The sequence below is a fragment of the Macaca fascicularis genome, chromosome 12, assembly GCF_037993035.2.
Source record: "Macaca fascicularis isolate 582-1 chromosome 12, T2T-MFA8v1.1".
Taxonomy (NCBI): domain Eukaryota; kingdom Metazoa; phylum Chordata; class Mammalia; order Primates; family Cercopithecidae; genus Macaca; species Macaca fascicularis.
The window spans coordinates 110,400,753-110,413,807 of record NC_088386.1 but is presented as its reverse complement, the minus strand read 5'-3'; the positions used below and the strand labels follow the sequence as shown (position 1 = coordinate 110,413,807).

The 13,055-nt window shown below is 39.1% G+C and overlaps 1 protein-coding gene and 1 long non-coding RNA gene across 4 annotated transcripts in view; both read right to left on the bottom strand.

Annotated features, from left to right (window-relative positions):
- The window catches only part of LOC135966616 (uncharacterized), a 28,163-nt gene extending 15,317 nt beyond the window's left edge, over positions 1–12,846 (bottom strand). Inside the window, exon 1 of the long non-coding RNA XR_010580078.2 lies at positions 10,762–12,846. This is a non-coding gene — a long non-coding RNA (uncharacterized lncRNA). The remainder of the gene's footprint in view (positions 1–10,761) is intronic.
- VWC2L (von Willebrand factor C domain containing 2 like) overlaps positions 1–13,055 on the bottom strand; it is a 168,397-nt gene that overhangs the window by 56,103 nt on the left and 99,239 nt on the right. The window lies entirely within an intron of this gene.

Below are 13,055 nucleotides of genomic sequence, written 5' to 3'. Positions count from 1 at the left end.
TACACTTTCATGTGTTTCCTTTATTTTTCTGGCCATAGTTCTACATTGTTGAGATCATATCACATATGTGGTTTTGTATTCTTTGTTTTAACGCAATAGAGCATCAAAAAAGAATACTTCTTTTTGTCTACTAAATTGGCAGTGATGATAAAAGATAACAGTTGATGCTGGCAAGTGTGAGAGTTGTGGGCACCGTTGTGCATCACTGGTGAGAATATCAGCTGCTATAACCTTTCTGGAAAGCAATTTGGGAAATATTGTTCAAGAGCATTAGAATTCTTTTACCTTCTGACCTGGTAATTTTACTTCTGTATAGCCAGTCTCAGGAAATAAGTGAATCATGAACAAAGACTCATGGTCAAGGAAGTTCATTGAAGAATCATTTATGAAAACCAGAGTATAGAAATTATTACTGTCTACCATAATGAAGCTGCTTGGTAAGTTATGCTACATTAAAAAAAAAAAAGGAATATTTACAGACAGTAAAGCCCCATTTTCAAAGAATAATTGATTACATGGAGAAGTGTTTTTGATATGATGTTACACAAGGATGAACATCATGTATGATACAAAACCCCAGAATTCCAATTTTGCTTCAGAAAGAAGCAAGTATGTATGGGGAATGGGCTGGAAAAATGTGTGCCCGAATGTTAGCAATGATTATTTCTGGCTGGTGGGATAATATATATATTCATTTTTTTTCTCAAATTTTCTATTTTGAGCATGGGCCTATGTAAACACAACAGACATGTATATATGGGTGGATGTGTGTGTGTGTGTGTGTGTAACAGGAGCAAAGATTCTGAGAATTTCCCCATGCTATAAAATAATCTTAAATTTTCAGAACTATGTATTTTTAAGAGCTTTAGAGTGTTCTGTTTTTGTGGAGCCCTTAATGTATTCACTCCTTTTTGGTATTGTTTTAAACATGTTTATTATTGCAGTGTATCCCTTTGTGCATGTATAAATCTTGATTTGCATTTCTAGACCATTTCCTTTGTGGTACAGAGACATCATTGGGATGTGAACCTAGGGGGGGTCAGTTTGGGTGCAAGTGAATGCACCAACTGAATGTGCACCTTCAGAGCAAGCTAGGGGGAGAAAATGGGACCATCACCATAGACTAGTGGAAAGAAACAATATGGCATCTCTGGCGGGGGAAGCAAAAGGCTTTTGTAATTGGAGACCAGGGTACTAAGAAAGACCACTTGAGAGAGAATTTAACTACCATGCTGTTGTGGCCAGTTCACGTTTTCTTTTATTTGTCTTGAACATTCTTTCAGATTCTTTTGCCTAATTAGGCCCTTGGTTTTCAAGACACACTTGCGATATCATGGTTTCCACTGTGGGCAAAGAACAGCTATCACAGCACTGTGTACCTACTACCTTTGTACCTATTGTCTTTGCAATGTCTCTGTTACATCAGCATGATCTACTTGCATAAGTGTCCTGCCTGTCCAACTCTCTTGCATTCTTCTCAAGGGCAGAGACTATGTCTTATCATCTTATATCTCCAGGGGCATGAAAGGTGCTTGGTGCACAGTGGGTGCTTCATAAATGTTTTCTTAGGTGAGTGAAAGAGCAGCAGTACATGGGTGAGAAGTGGAAATTCTAAATGGAAGAACAGGTTCTGAAAACAAACAGGCTTTGCAATTCCAGGAACACAGGAATCTCTGCGTCTCCTCTCTTTTTATTCCTTAGTCTCACTGATTATGACTAAAGCAGCGTATCTTTCATGTTAAGATTTTTCAAAAGAACAAAAGTTTGTATAAGCAACCTGAAAACCTCCTTTTTGTCACAATGCTCATTGCAGTCATGTCTTTTTCCCATAGGTCTAGGATTAATGTGCTACTAGTAAGGAATATTGGCCTTCTAGTAAGATCAAATATGCTCTTTAATGGGCATGTGGAAAACAAAGTGGATACTCCCCTTAAAAATGAGAGGGCTTTGTAGAAGTAAATTATCATAGGTGAAGGTTAATATTTGCATTGCAATTTATAAATTAAAAGTGATTTTTATCTAAATTATCTCATTTAATTTTTGATTACTAACATTCTTTTGGGGATAAAGCCTTTCATTCCACAGTTTCAGATAAGGCTTTAAGATACAGTACTACTGAGAAAAGTAATCCCAGGAATAGTACTGTTATCAAATCATTGTCTACTGGGAGGTATTCAAAAGTAGAAAAATCCTGCTCTTGAAGGACAAGGAAGGGGGAAGTGCCATAAAACAAATGGGCAGACTAGAGACAAGTTTTTCATGCTTCACAGTATTTCTTGTGAACTTCTTCACAGTAGTTCTGGTTGGAGGAAGGGAACTTACCTTGGCATCTATCATAGTTCTCCCCAACTGAACCCTATCTTTAGGCCAACTTCTCAGCCAAGTTTCCTCAACTTTTGCCGAAGACCTACATCATCATAATGTTATCATCATTTAATGTGTGTTTATTATGTGTCAAGTGCCAGTCTAAGTGCCTTATATAAATTATCTAAATTCATCCTCCAAGGAACTAATGAAATAAGTTTATTTTATATTGTTATACATACTACATATGAGGAAATTGAGGTATCTTGCCCTAGCTCAAAGAAAATAGTTGAATACAAAGTTAAATACAACTAATTGACTCAGTCTTTCTATTAGTTGACACACAGTACTTTTTTTTTTTTTTTTGAGATGGAGTCTCGCTCTGTCACCCAGGCTAGAGTGCAGTGGTTCATCTCAGCTCGCTGCAAGCTCCGCCTCCCGGGTTCACGCCATTCTCCTGCCTCAGTCTCTCGCGTAGCTGGGACTACAGGCGCCCGCCACCATGCCTGGCTAATTTTTTGTATTTTTAGTAGAGATGGGGTTTCACATGTTAGCCAGGATGGTCTCGATCTCCTGACTTTGTGATCCACCCGCCTTGGCCTCCCAAAGTGCTGGGATTACAGGTGTGAGCCACCGCGCCCAGCCACACAGTACTAATTCTTTTAATTGTTTTCTTTATTTGCTTTCTCATGAGTTCAAACCATCTCTCTTTTCTCCCAATCTCTTAAGTAGTACTTTATAAATGTGGCCTTTGTGGCATCTTTTAACCAATATTATGCCTTGTATTATCACCATTATTGTACAAGTCTTCTATATTTCTCTATTTTCTTTGTTCTGGTGTCGTTAAACATTTTCAGTCTTTTGTGTTCATTTATATGCTACTTTTTACCCCATGGAGCCTTTCTATAAACTGCTTCTTCCTCCTGGGATCTGTCTTTACTTCTCTTATTGCATCTAAATCAATGTTTTGCAGTGTTGGTCCCACAATGTAATCAACTGGGAAACCTAAAGAAGAAATACTGACACCTGAATCTCATGCCTAGAGATAATTTACTTGGTGTGGCTTGGGCAACATGAGTTCCAAAAGCCCTCCAAGTGATTGAGACATGCAGCCAGAAATTGGAAACCACTGACCTGTTCATTTCCTAGGCATCTTACCTGCAGCAACTCCACCTTCCTCACTACAGTCTAGTGACCCTGTAGCCACCTGTCATAACACTATATAGCTCTCCTTTTTAGCTCTTAGACAACTGGAATTGGCAATGCCCATACATAGGAGGGAAACCTTGAGACTCTGGGGTACTGAAAGTGAAGTGAAGAAAATATTTTAAGGAGGAGGTGTTAATTAACTGTGTTATATGCTAAGTCACAGAAGATGAGAACAAAGATTTGACCAATGAATTTAGAAATATGGAGGTCACTGATAATCTTGACAATGTCATTAGAGGTCATTTGAGTGGCAGGGAATAAATTTCTGAGCAGAGAACAAAAACATTGATGATGCAGGGGAGAGAGACCAAAAGTGAGAATAAGAGTGAGAGTGAAGAATAGGGCAAAATTCTTGGGTATGCAAAAGAAGATAGGGTTTAGTATACTTTGTCTTATTTAATCTTTGCAATCCCTAAGAGGAAAATATTATTTTTCTTTTCATTTTACGTATGAGGAAAGTGAGACTTAGAGAAGTTTGTAACTTGTATAAGATCACAGGGCTCATAGTTGTTAGACCTGGGACCAAATGTTAAGTTTACATGCCTCAAAGCTCTTAAAAACTATATTTCCTTGCCTTTTGTTGGTAAAGAAAACCTTCTGGTTGCAGTTGAACTAGCTTTATATACATTTCTTCCCCAGCTTCCTTTTTTTTTTTTTTTTTTTAATTTCCAAAGGCTGTTTCTCCTGCAGCATAATTTTGATTAACAATAAGCTATGCATAATTGACATAAACTAAAGCTACCAATGCACTCTTTAGATTAAAAGAAAGAAATCTTTGGAACCTCAAGCTCTGACAAAACTATTGAGCCTATTAACTTTCTGTAAGTCAGTGACAAAACTGCCTACTCTGGTATTGGCTGGCTTTGGGTGTGCTGGTGTACCCTGACCCCCAGAAACAGGTGATTCACAAGATTCCTTATGGTCTTGAAGGAGCCTCATAGCAGCTCCTGGCAAGCCGTGCTGAAAACAACTGAGCGTTGATCACTGGAGCTTTATGAGGTGGGGGATGAGGGCTGTTGGGTGAGAGCAGCATTACACTTAATCATTTATGAGCTGACTCCTGGGGTGATACAATGAGAAGAATGATGTGTTGATCAATGTCTATGCAGCGGGTGGGAGGGAGCCCTGGTTTGTAGTATTTGCCAATTGTGGTGGTATAGATATTCCCAGTATGGCTAATTTCAAGTTACCAGCACGAAGTCACTGAATGTGAATCACGGAGAGATGAAAACAATACACTCTCAAGAGTCTGTGCCAATTGGCTCCAGCATACCATCACCTATAAAATAAAAAGTTCTCACCTGTATCTCTCAGTGGATGCTCTCATTCCTAGAGGTGTCAAGCACTTTCTGAGGCAGCATAAAGAGGTAGAAAGAATGTTGTGTTCAAATTCCCAACAATAGAGGTCTGGTTCTGCTTCAGTCAATAAAATTAGACATGTGGGCCAGGCACGGTGGCTCACTGTAATCCCTGTACACGCTGGCCTGTAATCCCAGCACTTTGGAAGGCCAAGATGGGTGGATCACCTGAGGTCAGGAATTCGAGACCAGCCTGACCAACATGGTGAAACCCCATCTCTACTGAAAATACAAAAAATTAGCCAGGCCTGATGGTGGGCGCCTGTAATCCCAGCTACTTGGGAGGCTGAGGCAGGAGAATCGCTTAAACCCGGGAGGCAGAGGTTGCAGTGAGCCAAGATTGTGCCGTTGCACCCCAGCCTGGGTGACAGAGCAAGACTCTCAAAACTAAATAAATAAATAAAAACTTAGCCATGTGGATTTTGCCAACTCACTTGTTTTCTTTGGACCCCCATTGGGAAATGAAGCAGCTGTCGCTTTAAGGCTCTTGAGAGTAGGAAGATGCTGGGATACACCCGCACACAGGATGCTACAATTCAGCCCTCTCCTCCACAGGGGTGAAGGAGAGCTCCTTGTAAAACTGTGTGCTATATTGTGCTTTTGGGTTTCAGATGAAAACCTTGTCTGTCTTTAGTAGCTTGCCCATGCTGTTCTCCATCACTGTGGCCTTTGAGATTTCTCAAAGAAACCAGCAGGGATGTTCGAGGTTGTTCACATATGATATTCCCAACGAGGCTGTCTAAATAATAAAAAGGAGTATGCAGTCACACCAGATACCTTCTCATTCTGAGGACAAATAGAGCTGCAATCCTAACCTTTAATTTCATGGCTTTCCCATCTTTTGCTAACCCTTTAACATTATATTAACAAAAGATGGACTGGGTGGGGGAAGGGAGGGACTTAATGCTTTTTATGATGTATTTTAACATTTTTATCTCTCCTTGAAAAAGTAAATTTGCCACAAGAATTAAAACTGTATTTTATCCTTTTAAATGCAGCCCTAGATGATGTATGTAACTGCACTGGCAGCAAGTCAAGTCTGCACAAAGCCCAAATTGAATCTTCCTTCTGACTACAGCTGTGCATGATATTTTATGCAATTTTTTATGCTGGTCATAAACGAGGTGGAAACTGTGATTATGCCAATTTTGGGATAACACATTTTCACCAAAAAGTGACTGCCAGTGTTCAAACATGTATGTGTATTTACAGGATCCAGCCCTCCTTTTCTCATTATTAGATTGTGGGCTGTTGACCCAATAACAGATTTCTAGGTGAAGTGCTACAGGCACTTAATATCCTGTTGTTGTAGGACACAGGATTGCAAAATGTATCATGATTTCCTCTTACTATACTATCTGCTTGGCAAAATGTTGGCCCTTAGCAACTGAATATGCTGAAGTGGAGGGTGGGATTTAGTTGGAAAAATAACTCAGTTTACTACTATTCCATTATTTCTCTGAATCTGTATCCACATTACATCTATACCTAGACAAACATTAAAATGAATGGAAAGGGAGATTTCAAATATGTTTACAAAAATTTGCCCTGATATTATAATATCATATTCTACTGTTACATAAAATTGTGTTAAGAAAGAAGAAAAATATTACCTAAGGATCAGAAATTGATGCTTTTCTGTTTCTTTTACACTTGACATAATACAGATGCTTTCTGTCTGTCTGGTATTAACACAGAGATTACTGTTAGATGATTTTAGTTGGGAGGCTGCAGAAGGAAAATTAAAATGTTAAGTAAATGATTACAGAAAAAAAGAAACCTTTGATATGAACTGTAACAACTGCTTATCCAAATTAGCATGGCATTACATTTAGTGCCGTAAAGATGAAGCCATTTGCATGAGTGTGTGTATATGGGCCGAACCATCAATCAGTTCTCATTATAAATAAAAGCCCAAGCCAAAGATACTTGTTCCACCAATATCCTGCTGTCATCTCCAAAGACCACTTCTGGCAGCTGATATCCCTTCAAGTTGTTGACTGAACTGAGGATGCCATGCCACTGGCAGAGGGCTATATGGCTGCTACTGGTCATACTGAAGGGAAGACTTCATACACCTGAGAATTTGTCTTTAGAGCTTTCTAGAAGATTTGAACCGGAGACTGAGCACTTGTGAGGGGTGCTAAGATGATACTCTTGCATTGTATAGAGGATTCTGTTTTATAACTTGTGTTTCCCAACTTGAGGATCATTTATTCTATGAAGGAGAGATGGCTCAATAGAACCATCCATAGCAAGCTTTGATTGGCACTAAATAGGTCCTCCAAAATTATATGTTGAATAGCTGAATGAATGAGTGAATGAATGACTAACAGATATGGCCACATATCATGTTGGACTCTCTTCCATTCATGTCACAGTTCTACGGAACAGCAATAGTGAAAATCTTCTCTGCCACGTTATGAATGCTTGCATCGAATTCGTCCCTGAAGATTAAATGTCAAATGAGAATCTTTCTCTCTGATATCAGCCTAATGGTAAAATGAATCATACTTTTTACATCTTCAGAAACATTGCTCAGGACTATGATTTCGGCATTCTAGACATCATTCAATAATCAGCTCACAAAACTATTCGCCTGGCTTGCATGATTTTATTGGATGTTTCTGATTGGGAGGGGCCAATTGATTGAATTTCAAGATGAAGGGAAGCACTGCTTGAAGGTCAGGGGAAAGGTCTAGTGCATGAAATGATTGAGGAGACATTCCTGGGTCTCTTTGACCTGACAGTAATCACTTGTCTGACCAAAATGACATTCATTTCTAAAATGTTATCATCAGTGCTAGGCTGGTTCTAAGGTTTCCCTCATTTGTAGCTGTGCAATAATCTTTTATTTAACTGAGCCTGATGATCAAGATGCAGCTTTTCTTTTTCAACAGGGCTGTGCAGCCTTTATCTACTCATCACAGTTGGACTACCGCTGTAGTAGATTCAATGAACATTCAACCTAGAAAATCACCAGAGTTTCAGTGGATTCTGTAAGGAGCCAGCCTTGAAAAACCAGTGATGTTTCAGGAGGAACTTCTTAGCACATATTTTACTTAGATACTGTAGTTTATGTGATCATTTTACTTCTAGCTATAATTCATCATACCAACCTTGATACATAAAGTCATAAATGATTCCATTTCCAGTTATATCCACTTATGCATTCTTCTTATGGTCTACCGCTGTTGTATGGGGAAACTGTTACTTTCGACAGCTCTTAGGTTTGAAATGCTTGGGTGTTAGAATTAATGCATCTCCTCTTACATTTGGCATTGGTTTGTAACATAAATCCTACTGTTCCTCAGCAGGTACCTGTACATTGACAAAAATTTTTAGAAAGAGTAAAAATATTTTGTTTTAAGTTCAGGGGTATATGTGCAGGGTGTGCAGGTTTGTTACACAGGTAAACATGTGTCATGGGGGTTTGTTAAATAGATTACTTTGTCACCCAGGTATTAAGTCTAGTATTTATTAATTATTTTTCCTGCTCTTCTCCCTCCTCCCACTCTCCACCCTCCAGTAGGCCCCAGTGTGTGTTGTCCCCCTCTATGTGTCCCTGTATTCTCATCATTTAGTTCCCACTTATAAGTGAACATGCAGTATTTGGTATAGTGAAAATTTTGGAAAGCAAATGATTCTGATCACCTCACGATAGCATAGGTATCCTGAAGGTACAGTGAACTTGGCAAGTGACAGACATGCTGGCTTATTTTTGCTTGGGCAGGTAGCAACACAGCTGCTTGCTAGCACATTTGTTGTAGAAAGAAAAATTTATTTTAATCAGTCTTGTGTGCATTATATGAAACCATAATCAAATGATATCAAGACTATAATCAAATTTGATCAAGTGAAATGGATAGTTCGTTGTGAGAGAGGGATGGCTTGTAAATAATGTGTCTCAAAAAAAGAAACACTAATGAGAAGGATAAGCATTAAGTTCATGACTCATTGGGGATCATGACCAGGTATATAAATATTGTGTGTTGTGTAGCTATTATTTCATCCAATGCAACTTTCTTACACTTTCAGTTTAAATAATGAAGGATTTCATGAGATTATATACCTCTTGTGGAGAAACATACATTTTTCAGATGTGTGTGCTAGTAGGCACAGACTGCCATGACAAAATACCACTGGGTGGCTTAAACAACAGACATTTATTTCTCTCAGTTCTAGAAAATGGGAAGTTCAAGATCAAGGTGATGGCCGATGTAGTTTCTAATGACGATTCTCCTTTCAGTTTGCAGACAGGCACCTTCTCCCTGAGTATTCACATGGCAGAAAGTAAATGAGAAGGAGAAATCTTCCCAAATCTCTCTCTCTTCCACTTATAAGGCCACAGTCTTATGGCATTATGACCTCTTTCAACTTTAATTATCTCCTAAAGACTCTATCTCCAGATACAGTCATCTTGGTGATTAGGGCTTCAACATGAATTTGGGGAGAACACAATTTAGTTCACAGTGGGTTGGCTGGAGATTTTCATTTTTTGGTCACTTTAACAATTTTTTCTTTTTTGAAACAGGGCCTTGCTGTGTTGCCCAGGCTGGAGTACAGTGGCATGAACATGGTTCACTGTAGTCTTGGTCTTCTGGGCTCAAGTGATCTTCCTGCCTTGGCCTCCCATGTAGCCGCACTTGGCTAATTTTTAGTGGAGATGAGGTCTCTCCATCTTGCCTGGGCTGGTCTCAGACTCTTAAGCTCAAGCGATCCTTCCGCCTTGGCCTCCCAAAGTACTGAGATTTCAGGTGTGAGCCACCATGCCCAGCCTTACTTTTACAAATTTTACATGTAGGTTCAAAGTGTTACGTTGGTGGAATACATTCAGTGTAATCTTCCTATCTCAAGGTCAAAAACTTACATTTATAAAGTGCCCTTTGCCATGTAAGGTAACATAATGACAGTTTCTGGGGGTTAGGATGTGGACTGACATTCAGGGTTGCCTTTATTCTGTCTACCACATGAGCCAAGAGTAGAGCAAATCTAGGATTCATTTATTTAGTAATTATCTGTTAGGAAATAAATAAGTGCCAGGCAATACACTCTGTGTGTATATTTTTAAATGGTTAAGAATGAGATTCTGGCTGACTGGAAGAGCCACCAGGCTTTATCTGTGAGGATCAGGAGAAGTCCTAAGTTTAAAATGAATTTTGTCTTCAGTATTTGATATTAGATTGACAAGTCCTTCCTAGAACTGTGAGAGGAAATTAGAAGTAAGTTAATCTACTACATAAAGTTTTTTTTTTGTTTGTTTTTATTTTTTTTGAGATGGAGTCTCGCTCTATCGCCGAGGCTGGAGTGCAGTGGCGCGATCTTGGTTCACTGCAAGCTCCACCTCCCGGGTTTACACTATTCTCCTGCCTCAGCCTCCCGAGTAGCTGGGACTACAGGCACCCGCCACCACGCCCGGTTCATTTTTTTTTTTTTTGTATTTATAGTAGAGACGGGGTTTCACCATGTTAGCCAGGATGGTCTCGATCTCCTGACCTCGTGATCCACCTGTCTTGGCCTCCCAAAGTGCTGGGATTACAGGCGTGAGCTGCCGCGCCCGGCCCTACTACTTAAAGTTTTAAATAGGGAAGAAGAAAATCTTAGAACCACAAAGTACCTTGTCCATTTTTCATAGAGGGATAAATTGAATGATACAATGTGGGGAAGAAACCGGAAATAATATTGTTTTCTTGGGATACTTTCTAGAACTAACAGACAGCAGCTCCAAATAGAGGGGCCAGATAATATGTAAATGAATTAAATATTTAATGCCTACTCATTAATGCATAAAGGGAATAAGTTATATTTTCTAAACATTTCAGCACAGCCACAGAGACCACAGATGTACAAACATAACTGATCACAATCTATGATGATCAATTCAGCTTACATCTGGATTCCATGAATAAGTTATTAGGACTGAAAACTTCAGAATGAGTATCAACTGGCTTTCTGATTCTGAAAAACAGGGGCAGAATAATAATAATGAAGGTTGGGATTTAATTTAAAAGCAAAGGCAATCAAAACTGAGTCAGGTGCCTTCTGTACCAAAATCTTTTGTATTTTGTAATCCCATAGTTTCAAATGGGATCTTCTTTTACTAGTTTATAGTCATATAAATGATAAAGTATATTTAGCCAATAACTTTACTTGCAAAAACATCTAACTTTCATTTTAATATGGCATTCTGATCAAACTTGTTTGTTTCCTTCAAAAGGCCATATTTAAATTGATAATAAAGAGATCGATTAAAATATGTATAAATCCACAATCATGAAAAGAATAGGAAGGGAGCCATTATCAGCAGAAAATGTCAACAGCTATCTGTTAGAAGGAAAATAATTGAGCTTTAAACTGGGGTAGAGAAAGTTATTGCTGGAATTCTGCGTAAGAGGTTACAAGCAGAGAGCCGATATGCCCTGCAGGACCCAAAAGCAATTCACTTCTCAAAAACACCAAGAAGATGGGAGGAGACAGTGAAGAAGAGGATACCTGCAAATGACTGTCTTCAAATCAACTGCATTCCTGCTACCCCTCTAACCCTCCACTCCCACTTCCATCCAAATCTGTGATATCCAGGAGTTAAGGCTTTTACTTCCCAGGTGATGCAACATATCAATGAACACTTTTTTTTTTTTTTTTTTTTTAAGTAACAAAGTTTTTCTTTAGAGAAACAGAAAAAAAATCTGTCTTGGGGTATATAGGCTGTGTCTTGAAACTAGAGACTAGAATAGCAAGTAGAGTTATAATAGCCAGTATAGATTCAAGAGCAAAATATCTAAATTTTATTAAGTAGGAATCTCCCAACAAAATAGCCTTATATTACTATTTCATCAGTTGCCTCATGTTTAAACATGAATGTACAGTCAAAGGTAATACACACGTTGGGAAAATTCAGTCTCAGTTTATATACGAGCAGTTTATATGGGAGGTGATTTCTAGAAATGCCAGCGTGAAAGCAGGGAAGTGTGACTAGGAAGGGAAAGAGGCTCAAGCCTGTGTGCATCTGGAGCAGAATCCCACTGGGGAACTCTGGCAGTTCAGCGAGAAATCTCCCCTCAGAATGATTCCAGAGAGGGGTGAGCATCCTGTGGTCTGCTCTGCCCAGAAAATGAAAGACAAAGACAAGGTAAGGCAAGGCAAGACAGGAAGGAGGAAGGGAGGGAAGAAAAGGAGGATGGAGGGAGAAGGAAAAGGAGAAAAGAAAAACCCTTCAGAAATAGAACTCTATTAGGGAATGGGTCAGAACTTCCACAGTAAAACTCAGATTAAATTCTCCAGTAAATTTGCAAAACAAAAACAGAAACAAAAAAATAAAATAAAAAAAAATTCCCCTAAAATCTTCATTTCAAAAGAATAGGATATTATATACAAACTAAAATCTAAAAACTTGAAGGAGCCCTTAGAATTTAAAACATGACTTTGACAAATCTATGGAAGTCTTAGAAGAAAAGTCAAGGATTCTTATGAAAAAAAGGAAAATGGGGGAAAAGGAAATGGGAAACTGTAGGATAAAACACACACTAGTTACACAGGAAGGAACATGTAATCATAAGTTAACTACTTGGTTGTTAGTGAAAAATAAATTATCAATGTGTTCACAGTTCCGTCATTTAGAATCATCCTATGACCAAAGCTTGATGGGAAACTGTAAATGTTACCAACCTTGACAACGAAAACTAGAAACGGCAGTTTGGGAGTAGACAGGGAAAATGTGGGAGGAAAAGGGGAGAGACAGTAGCATCTTCATCTTACCAAATGGAGAATCCAGAGAAAATTTCTGTAGTTTTAGAATGAGAAACAAAGCTAAGTACATCATTTAAAAGTGCACGGAAGAGCCGGGTATGGTGCCTCACGCCTGTAATCCCAGCACTTTGGGAGGCTGAGGCGGGGTGGATCACGAGGTCAGGAGATCGAGACCATCCTGGCTAACACAGTGAAACCCCATCTCTACTAAAAACACAAAAAATTAGCCGGGCATCATGGCAGGCGCCTGTAGTCCCAGCTACTCGGGAGGCTGAGGTGGAAAAATGTCATGAACCCGGGAGGCAGAGCTTGCAGTGAGCCGAGATCTCGCCACTGCACTCCAGCCTGGGCAACAGAGCGAGACTCCATCTCAAGTAAATAAATAAATAAATAAAAGTGCGCACAAGAAGGGATAACTTAAGCCCTTACATTAATGGG